The sequence below is a fragment of the Triturus cristatus genome, chromosome 1_1 (genome assembly GCF_964204655.1).
Source record: "Triturus cristatus chromosome 1_1, aTriCri1.1, whole genome shotgun sequence".
NCBI classification, from domain to species: domain Eukaryota; kingdom Metazoa; phylum Chordata; class Amphibia; order Caudata; family Salamandridae; genus Triturus; species Triturus cristatus.
Genome location: NC_140579.1, coordinates 734642547 through 734655153, shown reverse-complemented (window position 1 = coordinate 734655153; position 12607 = coordinate 734642547).

The window sequence follows — 12607 nt, the reverse complement described above, 5'->3', positions numbered from 1 at the left end:
AGTACCATACGCAGAAGTGAGAGAAATGGAGAATTGTAGAAGGATATTGCTTTGTAGGAAGAGAGACAATCAAGAGACAAATAAACTATTAGTGTCTGTGGACGATAAAAACAGAGGTTCCATATAAGATATTACTGCAGAAGGGTGATGAATTGTCAACAAATGCTCAATCATTCCTTTGATGAATAGTAGATTACTAACTTTGGCGGTAAATAATATGCAATTTGGTATGTTTTGGTTTATTACTTTTAATTTCATTGATATATTTTTGACGATGTAAAACTGCTCACACATCCACCACTTGGACTGAACCAATTCACTATGGATGATTGCCACCGCCACCCATTTTACTCTTACAATTTTGTACCATGAGTAAATACAGAGGTATGGCTTGAATGAGTTGTTTTACCAGATTTCTCTCAACAATGTTATGTTATGTTAATCGTTTTTATAAGGCGCGCAGCTGCCCCAGCCAAGGGGCGTCCCGGCGCCTGATCAGGTACCACAACACAACAGATCGATGCTAATAAGGGAAAAGGAGGGAATCAGTCAGCGGTTGGAAACAAAAAAGTTTTTATGGCGCGCCTAAAGGAAGTAAGGCTATTCAGGGCTCGAATATGGACAGGGAGAGAATTCCATAATCCTGCTGCTAATACTCGAAAAGAGCGACCTCCCATCCTACTCAGTCTAAACCGTGTATTGACCGCCAGATGGAGAGATTCCGATCTAAGAGGCCGCGTAGGAACATAGGAGGAGACAAGCTTAGCGAGGGCTGGAGGAGAGGAAAGCTTCAAGATTTTCAATGTCAGGCAAAGAGCCTTACATTTAATTCTCTGTCTAACCGGCAGCCAGTGAAGAGAGGTCAAAACTGCAGAGACAGAGCACTGTCTAGGGAGGCCAACGATGGCACGCGCCGCGGCATTCTGCACCCTTTGCAATCTAGTAGCCTCCGCCTGATTCACTCCTGATTCACAATAGAAAGTTGAGCTTGGTACTGAAGCTCAGATCAGCAATTTCAATAAAGCCTGTGCCAACTGACAACAAGATGTGTAGAAGGCAGCTGAAAGAGGAGGGAGAGGGTGGTGTTGGAGATAGGAGTGGAGGTAATCAGACTCTCAATAGGATTTTTAGGTTGACTGAATGAAGACTTTGACAAGTTATTCAGAATTAAGGAATTCTCTGTGGGAGTTGGGGGGTTTTCAGGCTCTTATTTTGGTAATCTAACAGCTGTTCTATGACTTTCACGGAAAGACAGGGGAATGTTCTTTTGGTGCAAGGCTCTTAGTTGCTCTGCAGCAAGAAATGAATCAGCGATTTGGGCACTGCATAAGATGAATCACCATTTTTGCAAGGGATGTTTGAGTTTTTCGAAGGTCTTAAGATGGTGTCCAGGAGAGTATTATGGTGTCAGGAGATAGTCTTGAGGATACAGTATTTGTAGAAACGGTCAATCTTGTGATGGAAATAAGGGAAGTTTTTAGGATGTGCTGAACTGTAATGAAAATCAGCGTTGGAGAATGACACTGGAGCTAGCTACTAATTCAGCCTGGAACTTCTAGAGCAGGCGAGGAGATGGAGAAAGACAATCAGGAAAGTTAGGAAGGGTTTTAAGAGTGTTTGGTTGTGTAGTAGAGACGGAGTTCCATGTACACACATTGCTATGTTAGCATAAGCATCTTAGATGTAAAACGCCATCTTGACACTTTTGCTGCTTTTGCACATGACACTGCAGGTAGCTGTTATTATAAGAAAAACTGCTTGCTTGCTTTTTCTTCACATGAGAACAGTCTGTTGTTCACATCCCTAGACGTGCACCGCGACCTGAGTCTGAACACTGTGTACAGAAGCCGTCAAGGTCAAATAACAATGTATGCTTTTGAATTCATGTTGATCAGTCCACGCTCTAGCTATAACACGCACACAGCTGCAAATATCTGAAACTCGGGTGCCTTTAATATTGCATTTGCATGCATGATTCAGACACTTTTGGAGAAGACCTTTTCCAGACACAGAGCAGAGCTGATCCTGTGATGTGATTCACCTAAGCTGATATTTACAGTATGGGGTTCCCCATTCAAGCCTAGAGACATTCTATTAGTTTCATAAAACTAGCTTACTAGCGAAGGGAGGGTGGCTATATTCCACTGTCATTTGTAATATGATTTCTCCTTTCATTTTCTATGGTATTGTAAAAATGCTGATGGTTTTGTTTTTAATCATTTGCCTGCGTATGTTAGCCAAAGTACTGATCCTTAGGGCACGTAGTTAAAAATAAACATTTTAAACTTTACCGTGTCTCTGATTACTCTTGTTGTGGACTGAGAATAATAACAAAAAGGTGTTTCTGATTCCCACCATTCCTGAGAGTACTCTAAGTCGCTTGTTCTGGGTTGTCTAATCATTTATAGCTTCGAGATGATACGGAGAACGAATGAGACACTGATGCTAGTCGGATAGGGGTTCTGGGTACTGAGGTGAGTTTTTGGTACACCGCAATTCACTGAGGTCCTGGTTTCCTACGCATAGTTCTGTGCATGAGTAGAATCCCTGAAACATGGCGCACCTAACGTTTGGTCTTATGATTGTGACACCTTAGTAGTGCTTATATTAGTCCACAATACCCTCACTCTTGTTTCCGGATAGCGGGAGTGACGGTTTTAACCTACCTAAATAGTTAATATATAGGTTCTATCAAGCTTGACAGTTAAAAAGGTTTTCATTTTATTCCCTTTTTGTGCTACTGTTCATATAGATTGTTTTTCTTCTCTGTGTCCTTATGGCTGAAGTCGCTATTGCAGCGCACAGTCGCGCACCTCTCCGGCGTCATTTGACGCAGTTCGGGGTGCCTGGCGATGGGATGTCTATTATCTTTGTAGTGAGTGCCGATGCATCACATCCCTATGAGCTGTTTTACTCTTGGGTTACTTTGCCGGCGGTGAATGCGGACGATGGTACGTTTCACTCATACACGCCTACGGCAGTCCCGACAAATTACACGCCATATAGAATGCAGGAAATTCCAATTTCCGCTTGGCAGCATCGTATTTGGTTCAATGGCGCCCTCCCCCACATGGTTACACCGGTTCATTTGGGTCACTTGTCCATTCCAGGGGCCACTTGGCCAGTATTGCCGGGTTTACACCACATCCACGTTATTTGCAGGCCACGGTGGATGAGTTACGTCAACTCCATACCGCCCTGATTACGGTACATCGGGCTTTAGTGCAATACGTGCAATGTCCAGATAGGGGCACCTGTAGTTGCGGGCCAACCAGCTGGCCCGGCCGGGATTACTATTAGTCCCGTCATGGTTAATGGTTAATTTGGTAATGGGCAAGCGCCCCCAAAGTAAGGATGATATGCCTTATTGGCTTGCTGAGAAATTTGACCAGCTGGAAGCAGTTTTTCCGAATTCTACTCCTGTGGAAAAACACAGGATTCTCACCATTAGTTTGCAGAAGGACTTAGTTCCAGAGGTAGCCGATTGTGATAACTGGGGTAAAGTATTTGCAGCAGTCTACTCGAAGTGCTTCGGCACACCATCTATGGCTGTACTGCCCTCCGTGATCAAACGTGTTCAGGATCAACACGGTCCGGAGGCAGCGGTCGAGTTAGGAATGACGTAGTTGCCACGCTCATCCTTGGTAACATCAAGGGAGATGCGGTTAACTTTCGGGTGTTGAATGCACTGCGCCTCGTCGACGACGTCGATAAACCCCGGGAGTTACCAAAGATTATTGCGGAGGCTTATAGGACCATTGGTCGCAATAGATTAGGGGTTAAGCCTTCTGTTCAGACGACAACTACACAACCGCAAACTAAGCCAGGGACGTCTTCTAAGGACGAACGTCCAGCATTTCCGAAACAAAATTGGAAAACTAAGAAGCAGGGAAAGCAGCAACAGAAACAGGGGTCTCGTCCCGCGTCGCCAGTCCAGGCGACTACTGAGCGCACATATGATTTGCGCAATCGCACTAGGATTAGGTCTCCTGATAGATTTCAGGTTTCTGAACAACGTTCTCCTCGTTCTTCACAGGGAACATTGGTCTCACAGTTCGGTGGAGGAGAACGTGGCAAAGGTAGGGGGGGCAACAAGGACGTGAGCATCCCCGCCAGACTGACAGTAAAGGCAAGCAGGACGACTTTGCACGCCAACGACCCCCGTTTCAAAAGAAGAAAGGTGCTGCACTAACAGTGAGGTATGCCACAGATAGTGAGAACGCAGCTTCGGAACCTAACATGGGCACTAACGCTGCAGAGGTTACAGTAGTGCGGCAAGCACGAAGTCCATTTCTGAAGGCGACAGCAACCGACACATTTATCACTGTAGAAACTGCTAATACTAGAGTGGCTCCCCCTGACAGACTATATGACATAGTCCTTTTAATAGAAGGTGACATACAGCGTACCATAAAAGGAATTTTTGGGGAAAATCTGACCTCTACATATGACATTCTGTTAGCAGAGGCAGACTGGCGCCCAGCTATCGTTTTGGCCGCTCCTAGAGGGCAGGAGGTCATCCTCCCATCTTTCAGGCACACTGTGCTGAAGGATCAGGCTCTGAACTTTGCAGAAGAGTGGGCTCAGGTACTTGCTCCGGCGTTGTACCGTACTCAGGTTGGGTGGGATAAGTTGTCACCTAGTCATGAGATTCCACTACGGTCCATGCCTCAGCCACAACCCCAATATCCCATGCGGCACGAAGCTAGATCTAACGTCGCAGACATCCTTGAACAATTGGAATATCAAGGTGTTATTGAAACATGTGTGTTACCGATGAATAATCCTCTATTCACTGTAAATAAACCTGATGGGTCGTACCGCCTAGTTTTGGATTACCGGCATTTGAACTCTCATTGTCGGACCTGTGCTGTACAGAACACCCACAGTTCTGCCCTAGTTGATAGTCTTGTGAGGAAAAGGTTTAAGACCACACTTGACATCTTCAATGGCTTTTATAGCCATAATCTGTCCTCAATTAGTAGTCAGTGAACAGCCTTTAGTTCTGGCAGCAAACAAAAACAGTTTAAAAGATTGGCCATGGGCTATAAAAACAGTCCAGGCGTCTTTGCCGCACGTGTAGTCTCTCTGTTAGAGAGCATTGACCCTGATGCGTACTCGTATGTTGATGATATTTATTTCACAGACGACGAATTATTGCTGCATCTGTGTCGCGTTGACTGCATCATTGTCATGTTTGCGGACTTCGGTTACAAATTATACAGTGTTGTTTTTGGGCTATGAACTCAACAACGAAGGCAGAGGATTAGCCCCTCACTTCCTGGAAAAGTGCGCATGTTTGCGTGCTCCAACAACACTGAAGAAGCTACAATCTTTGCTGGGTTTTTTAAATTTCGGGCGTACTTACATTCCCGATTATGCCCAGCGTATCAAGCCGCTATATGCCTTAGTACAACCTACTTTTTCCAAATCGAGCTGGCTGCCAGAACATTCAGCTATCTTGCAATCTTTGCAGGCTGATCTTCTTGCTTTGAAATACTTACTGACGCGTGATAACCACACTAACTTGGTAATAAGAATTGTGCCTGGAGCAGTGGGTTTCACGTACTTAACGTTCAATGAGGGCGACACAGTCCCCATTGCTTACAAATCACACATGTACACATCGGCTGAAATGCGCTTTTCCACTGTCGAGAAAGTTTTGACTGCAGTACAGATGGCGATTCTGAAAGAGAGAGCGCTATCACAAGGGAAACGCATGTTGATTGTCACACCTTATCCTGCCCTAGAGGCAGTAACGAAAGCCAGTGTACCTAATTCTAAAGCTTTGCATCCACGTTGGATACAATGGGCCACTTCCTTGACATCGCCGGATGTCACCTACATCTTTGATGCCTCATTGCAGAATCAGGAGTACTTGCAGTATGAATTTGTTCAACCGGCTCCTATGTCCTTTCGTCAGCTTGAGGATTACCATTGTGTCATTTCCACTGACGGTTCGGCGCAACCGACAACGGTTTCTAAGCATGCTTATTCAGCGGCCTGCGCAATTGTGGCTGGAACTTTTGTGAATGGTGAATTCAAGTCTGATGTCGTGCACACGCAGTCATTGGGTGATTGTACCACCCAGTTGACAGAGCTACGTGCTCTGGTGCTTGCACTGGAGTTTGCTGATCCTCGAGTTACTACTCTTATAGTGAGTGACTCTTTTTAGTGTGTTCAGTCTTTTAACAACAATTTATTCTTTTGGTCTCAAAATGAATATCGTGATTCCAAGGGTAGCACAATCAAGCATAAAATGCTTTGGGTTCGAGTAGCAGAACTTAAACAGACTCTGCCTCTCGTGAATGTAATTCATACTCTTGGGCACCAGCGATTTGGTGTCCACGCTGTCGAAAACAGCTTAGCTGACGAAACAGCAAAAACAGCAGTGGCAACATATCTAGTAGCAGCAGTTACAAGATCCAGGAGTAAGATTGATGATGACATCTTGGCAGCTATTGCTGCTACAGAGACGGGAAGTAATTACCCTAGAGGGTTCCCTTCTAAATACTCTTATCATTTAAGTCCTGATAAAGTTCCCTATGTGAGAATTAACGACGTTGGTGAAAGATTGATTCCTAACGCAACCTGCACACTTTCCTTGATAACAGCGGCTCACAAAGGTATGGCTTCTGCGCATGCCGGTGTTTCAGCGACTGTTACTCTTTTACAACAACGTTACTGGTGGCGCGGGTTGTATAAACAGACTCGAGCTTATGTTCTTAATTGTGACATCTGCCAGCAGATTAAGCCTTCGACTGCTACGCGCCCACCACAAAGACAGTTGTACATATCTAATAAACCACTTGGGTGTGTTTATTTGATCACTGCGGTCCTTTCTCCTCTGATACTGCGTATAAGTACATCTTAGTTGCAATGGATTCGTGCACACGTTTTCTTTGGGTATGGCCACAACGGAGTGCTGATGCTCGAACTGTCATCAGGGATTTGCGTGTCTTTGTGGAAATTTTCGAATGAGGTACCCTTCATTCTGACCAAGTTCCTGCGTTCGCCTCTAAGGCGTACAAAGAAGCCATGAGATCATTGGGGGTCCAAGTCAAATTCTCGTCTCCATACCGGCCTGAGGGCAATAGTGTTGTGGAGCGAATGAACCGTGACTTAAAGCAATCCCTGACAGCTAGGGTTTTAGGTACTGGCAGAAACTGGTTGGCCCATCTGTATAGCGTTCAACGTGCACTTAATAATCTCCCTAGAAGGTCTCTGGGTGGGCGGACCAAATACGAAATGCTCTTTGGCATAAAAATGTTTGTTCCGGACCTTGATGGTCTAGACATGGCGGCGTCAGCCGCACCCTTTGATGTAGATGATCACTGTGCTGTATTACAGAATCTACAAGAGACCAGAGACAGTCTTTCAAAGGAACACTTGCCCTCCACAACTGATGCTGCACTCCAGATTCCGGTAGTTGGCTGGCTACCTCGAGTTGGTGACCTGGTCCGTGAGAAGGTGGAGAACAGAAGGAGTTCGGACCCTCTTATCGTGTTCTAGTACCAGTGCTTGGCGTGCAGGGCACGAGAACAGTCATTTTACCTCCACTTCCTGGTTGCAAGGGTAACAGGTACATCTCCATTGACAATGTCAAACTACAGCGAGTGGCCGACTCTTCTTAGTATGACTCCAGCGGTCTCTTGTCCAGCAATGCTGAGAAATTCTGTTTTGGCTCCGGCAACTACCACCAAGCCTGACATTGCCTTCGAGATGCATACAGTTACTAATCCTTTAGATACTGAGTATACTTATCCCACAGATGTGTCGTTGCCTGGTTTACAATCAACTGCAGTTGACCAGTCACGTTTTTCATTTGACACCAACTCTGACTTCCGATGCCCCATCGAAAATTTCTATTTTTGCTGCTTGGTTTAAAATACATTTTTTGATTCCGCCTTAGACTTACATTTGGCTGGTACTCATGACTATTTTTTTGTTTATGTCCATTGGGTTTATGGTCGTATGTTTTCGCCTAGTCAATGGACACTATCTCACTGAGAGATCAACAATTAGATTAATTGATGGAACTATAGCACCCCAATCCTCGTCCCACGTCATGAAGAGGGACCAGACTTTTGTGAATATTACTGCCTGGCCTGTGTTGGATGGGATTGTATGGGATGCTGTAAAATTTCAAATTGATTGTCCCACGGAAGTGATTAATGTCCCCAATGTACTTCGTGTTTCTATGGGGGATGTTGTTAAACAGAACATCCGTTCTGACGATTGGGATGTCCAAGCCGTAGAGGCTCTTTTTTCAGATTTGAAATATTATGCTGCTTTTGATGCTGAAGATTTGTATTTAGACACAGCTAATAAAGCGAATACATTTAGGAATTTTGTCAATTACACGCAATGGGAACATTATCCAGCACCCATTGAAAGCCGCTCCAAAACTTTACTTATTTTACTGGTTTCCGTGTATCTGAACCTGAGGCCTTTTATTTTAAAATGAATGCTGAGTCAGCTTCCAAAGTTAGGCTGACCCACACTAAATTATTGTATTCCAAGTCCTTCATGGATGAATTGGCTATAGGGGGCTATGAGCTGTGGAAAGATACCATTGATCTTAAATCTGTTTGGGGTTCTAAGGCATGGCAGGTACAAGCTACAGAAGCTCTGCATCGTGCTTGCCTTATCCCAAACCACATTCTGTTTTTGAATTCTACCATTTTTCAAACCACCTGCTTTGGATTGGCTACTTCTAAAAAGATGAACTCTCCCTCTATTCCTGATCTGGGTGCTTATCCAAAATGGGATAATCACACAGATCTGTCCCTTGATGTGTTGCAGTCACATATCACTAATACATCCTTCAACATTTCCAACATAGATTCTGAAGGATGGTTGGTATGGCAGAAGAGCTCAGATTCCTGTCAACGTCGTTTTCTGGGTCTCTACACTGGCTACACAGAGGTTAGAATGGACCCGCGATTTGAATCTACCTATTCTGTCGGAAAGTTATGTCAGAAATGGCTGCAACATTCCACCTTGGCAGCTGTTAAGCTTCATTTATCAAAATTAAATGACAAAGTAGATTCGAATGATTTTGTTAAGGGTCCAGTGGGTGGCAGATCCAAAAGATGGGTGTATGCTATTTATAACGAAGTTTGGAAATTATCTCAAATTGAAGCTGCCTCCAGATTAAGAGCTATTGATCAAGCAAATTTGGAAAAAGTGCTAGCTGTCATCGATAATAGCATTAACACCCTTTCTTCCAGAATGTATACATTAGGTAATATTGTTTCATCTGTTGTGGATATTGTACAGGATGATTTTATACCATGGTCAAAATTAATTGCGTTCTATTATGCAGTTTGCATGGACTTTGCAAACATTGAATGCTGGGAAAGTTCCCTGGGACTACATGAATACATCATCTTTATTTCTACCTTTTAACCTGACTGCGAAACAACAATTCATGTCTATGAAAGATGCAACATACTCATTACTGCATATTGAGAAGTTAGAACCTTTACCTTTCTCTGTTGCCGAATCGAACTCAGCTGTGTGGCTTATCCACGGTCTAATCACCTTGCCGTTTCCATTGTTTAAGTTCAGTTCATGTATGAAACATTATGCCCTAGGCAGATATGAACCATTGGGTACTGCTTTCCTGCATGAAGTTTGGTCCCTCCCATTTACATGCAGGTGCATGAGAGAGGGTAAAGAGGTTTATTTGAAAGGAGAAGAATGCACTTCCACACCTGATCACTCAGTAGTTTGTAGGCACATACAATTGCATGGCGCCTGCAACGTTTAGGCACCGAATTTAGCTTGCATTCTGAAGAAAAATCCTGTGCCTGCAATTACACCCACTTTTACATTGTTAGCTAACGGTAGCTATTTGCTTTTAAATAATGAGGCATGCTGCGGGATGCTAGTGGGAATTCCGTACATTGTAACTGTCTCACAACACGTAGTATGCTGTAAAAATTTCCTTTTCCCGCCCCCGCCTGGGAGACTGGATGTATCCATCTGGCCTTCCATCCCAACCTTGAAGGCAGAGTTCAACAAGATGAGCAGAATAAGGGCTCTCAAAAAGAAGTCGCACTGACTTCCTCCCGTGAAACATTCGTCCTTCACATGGCAAACACCCGCACCGAGGTGCATGCGCTTTTAAATACTGATCTCCCCCTTCATTTCGGTGCCCTGATTCATACTATATTCAATGCCTCGTCAACAACTGGCTTAGCGCATTTTTTCAAAGTTGTGGGCCCCGGCCTCGTGACCTCCTTCCAAACAATATTTGGTGTGATACCAGCATTTTTTCATTCTATTTTTTCCAGCATCTTCGGCGGGCTTCCGTTGATTCTAGCCCTCACGGCTGGTGTGCTCCTGTTGGTCTGCTTGCTACGCAGTGGTTGCACGATATGTGTCACACGACAGCCTGCCCCGGCTGCTTCAACTGCGTAACCGGATGCTAGAATACTATGGAACTTTACCACTGGCCTATGGATTGTCCTTCCGGTTCTCCTACTTTGCTTGCGTGCAACCTGTTTTCCATTGCCTAGATTGTCCATTCGAATGGGCTCTGGATTTGTGCCTGTCGAACTCGGCGTCTCCTGCCCCGGATTATGATCGACTAATGAGTCCCTTAGTGGCTCATGAGTTGGACTGTTCTGGCATCGGGATTATGGCCTGTGGAGCGGCACATGGAGTCCTAGGGAATTGGGATATATATACGGCAGCATATGACTTCTTGGCGAGAAGTTATCTTGAAGAACACGTAAGTTGTCCTCTGATTGTGCTAGAGGCTCCAGTTATTGAAGAACATGTATGTTCATTTACTTTGCTAGACTGGATGGCGGAATCTTTTACAGAACATTATAATGACTTCCTCTTGGAGGCTGTTGCTACTTATTGTGCATACACGTTGATGGATTGACTTGGGAGTTGTCCATCTTCCAATAATCCGACCCCAAATTTTAAATTTTTTTTTCATTTATTACTCCACACTAGGCTCTGTCGCGCCTTTGCGAGATGTTATTTTTTTTCCCTTTTTCTAACGGGGTTTTCGAACTGTCACTACCAATTATATGGATGGGCAATACATGAACTTGGTTCTGTCTCTGTTGAACTTGAACTCTGCGTTCCTACTTTGCTTCCCTAGTTGTTCGTGGTCCGATCAAGGGAGGGTGTAGTGGAGACGGAGTTCCATGTACACACATTGCTATGTTAGCATAAGCGTCTTAGATGTAAAACGCCATCTTGCCACTTTTGCACACGACACTGCAGGTAGCTGTTATTATAAGAAAAACTGCTTGCTTGCTTTTTCTTCACCTGAGAACGGTCTGTTGTTCACATCCCTAGACTTGCACCGCGACCTTAGTCTGAACACTGTGTGCAGAAGCCGTCAAGGTCAAATAACAATGTATGCTTTTGAATTCATGTTGATCGGTCCACGCTGTAGCCATAACACGCACAAAGCTGCAAATATCTGAAACTCGGGTTGATTCAGACACTTTTGGAGAAGACCTTTTCCAGACACAGAGCAGAGCTGATCCTGTGATGTGATTCACCTAAGCTGATATTTTCGGTATGGGGTTCCCCATTCAAGCCTAGAGACCTTCTATTGTTTCATAAAACTAGCTTACTAGCGAGGGGAGGGTGGCTATATTCCACTGTCATTTGTAATATGATTTCTCCCTTCATTTTCTATGGTATTGTAACAATGCTGATGGTTTTGTTTTTAATCATTCGCCTGCTTATGTTAGCCAAAGTTCTGCTCCTTAGGGCACATAGTTAAAAATAAGCATTTTAAACTTTATCGTGTCTCTGATTACTCTTGTTGTGGACTGATATGAGAATAATAACGAAAAGGTGTTTCTGATTCCCACCATTCCTGAGAGTACTCTAAGTTGCTTGTTCTGGGTTGTCTAATCATTGGTAGCTTCGAGATGATACGGAGAACGAATGAGACACTGATGCTAGTCGGATAGGGGTTCTGGGTACTGAGGTGAGTTTTTGGTACACCGCAATTCACTGAGGTCCTGGTTTCCTGCGCATAGTTCTGTGCATGAGCAGAATCCCTGCAACAGTTGCAGCAGATCAATATGAGTAACAACAGTAGAACCAGAGCATGGGCTTTCATGAATGTTGCGACATTCATGAGAGTCCGGCTGAGTTATATAATTTAAATCAATACTAGAGGTCCTAGTGGTGGCAAAGCTAGTCTTTTTTTGATGCTCAGTAGCCTTTGGGTTTTCAAGAATTTCAGGTTTGTGCCTCATGCTTGTCTTCTAACTTTGGCATTGTGATAAACATAAGAAATTTTGGGGCATATTCACAAGGAACTATCGCTGAGTTAACGGCACTTTATCGCAGTCAAAGTTGCGATAATCTTATTGCCCCAGTATCAAGCTGGTGTTAACAGCCCACAGCACCAGTATACCCGTGATAGCAGGTGCAAAAAACATCGCCACAAATTACCCCCGTAACTATTGCTAATGAGATGCATAGTAGGCGTTCCCGTGCCAAAAGCCGCGACACCACCACTCCACAATATTCACAACAACCAGCCAGAACTGCGATAAGAACACAAAACAGGCGATAAGGCGCGTTAGCAGCAGAAAAATAACACCTGCTCTGACCT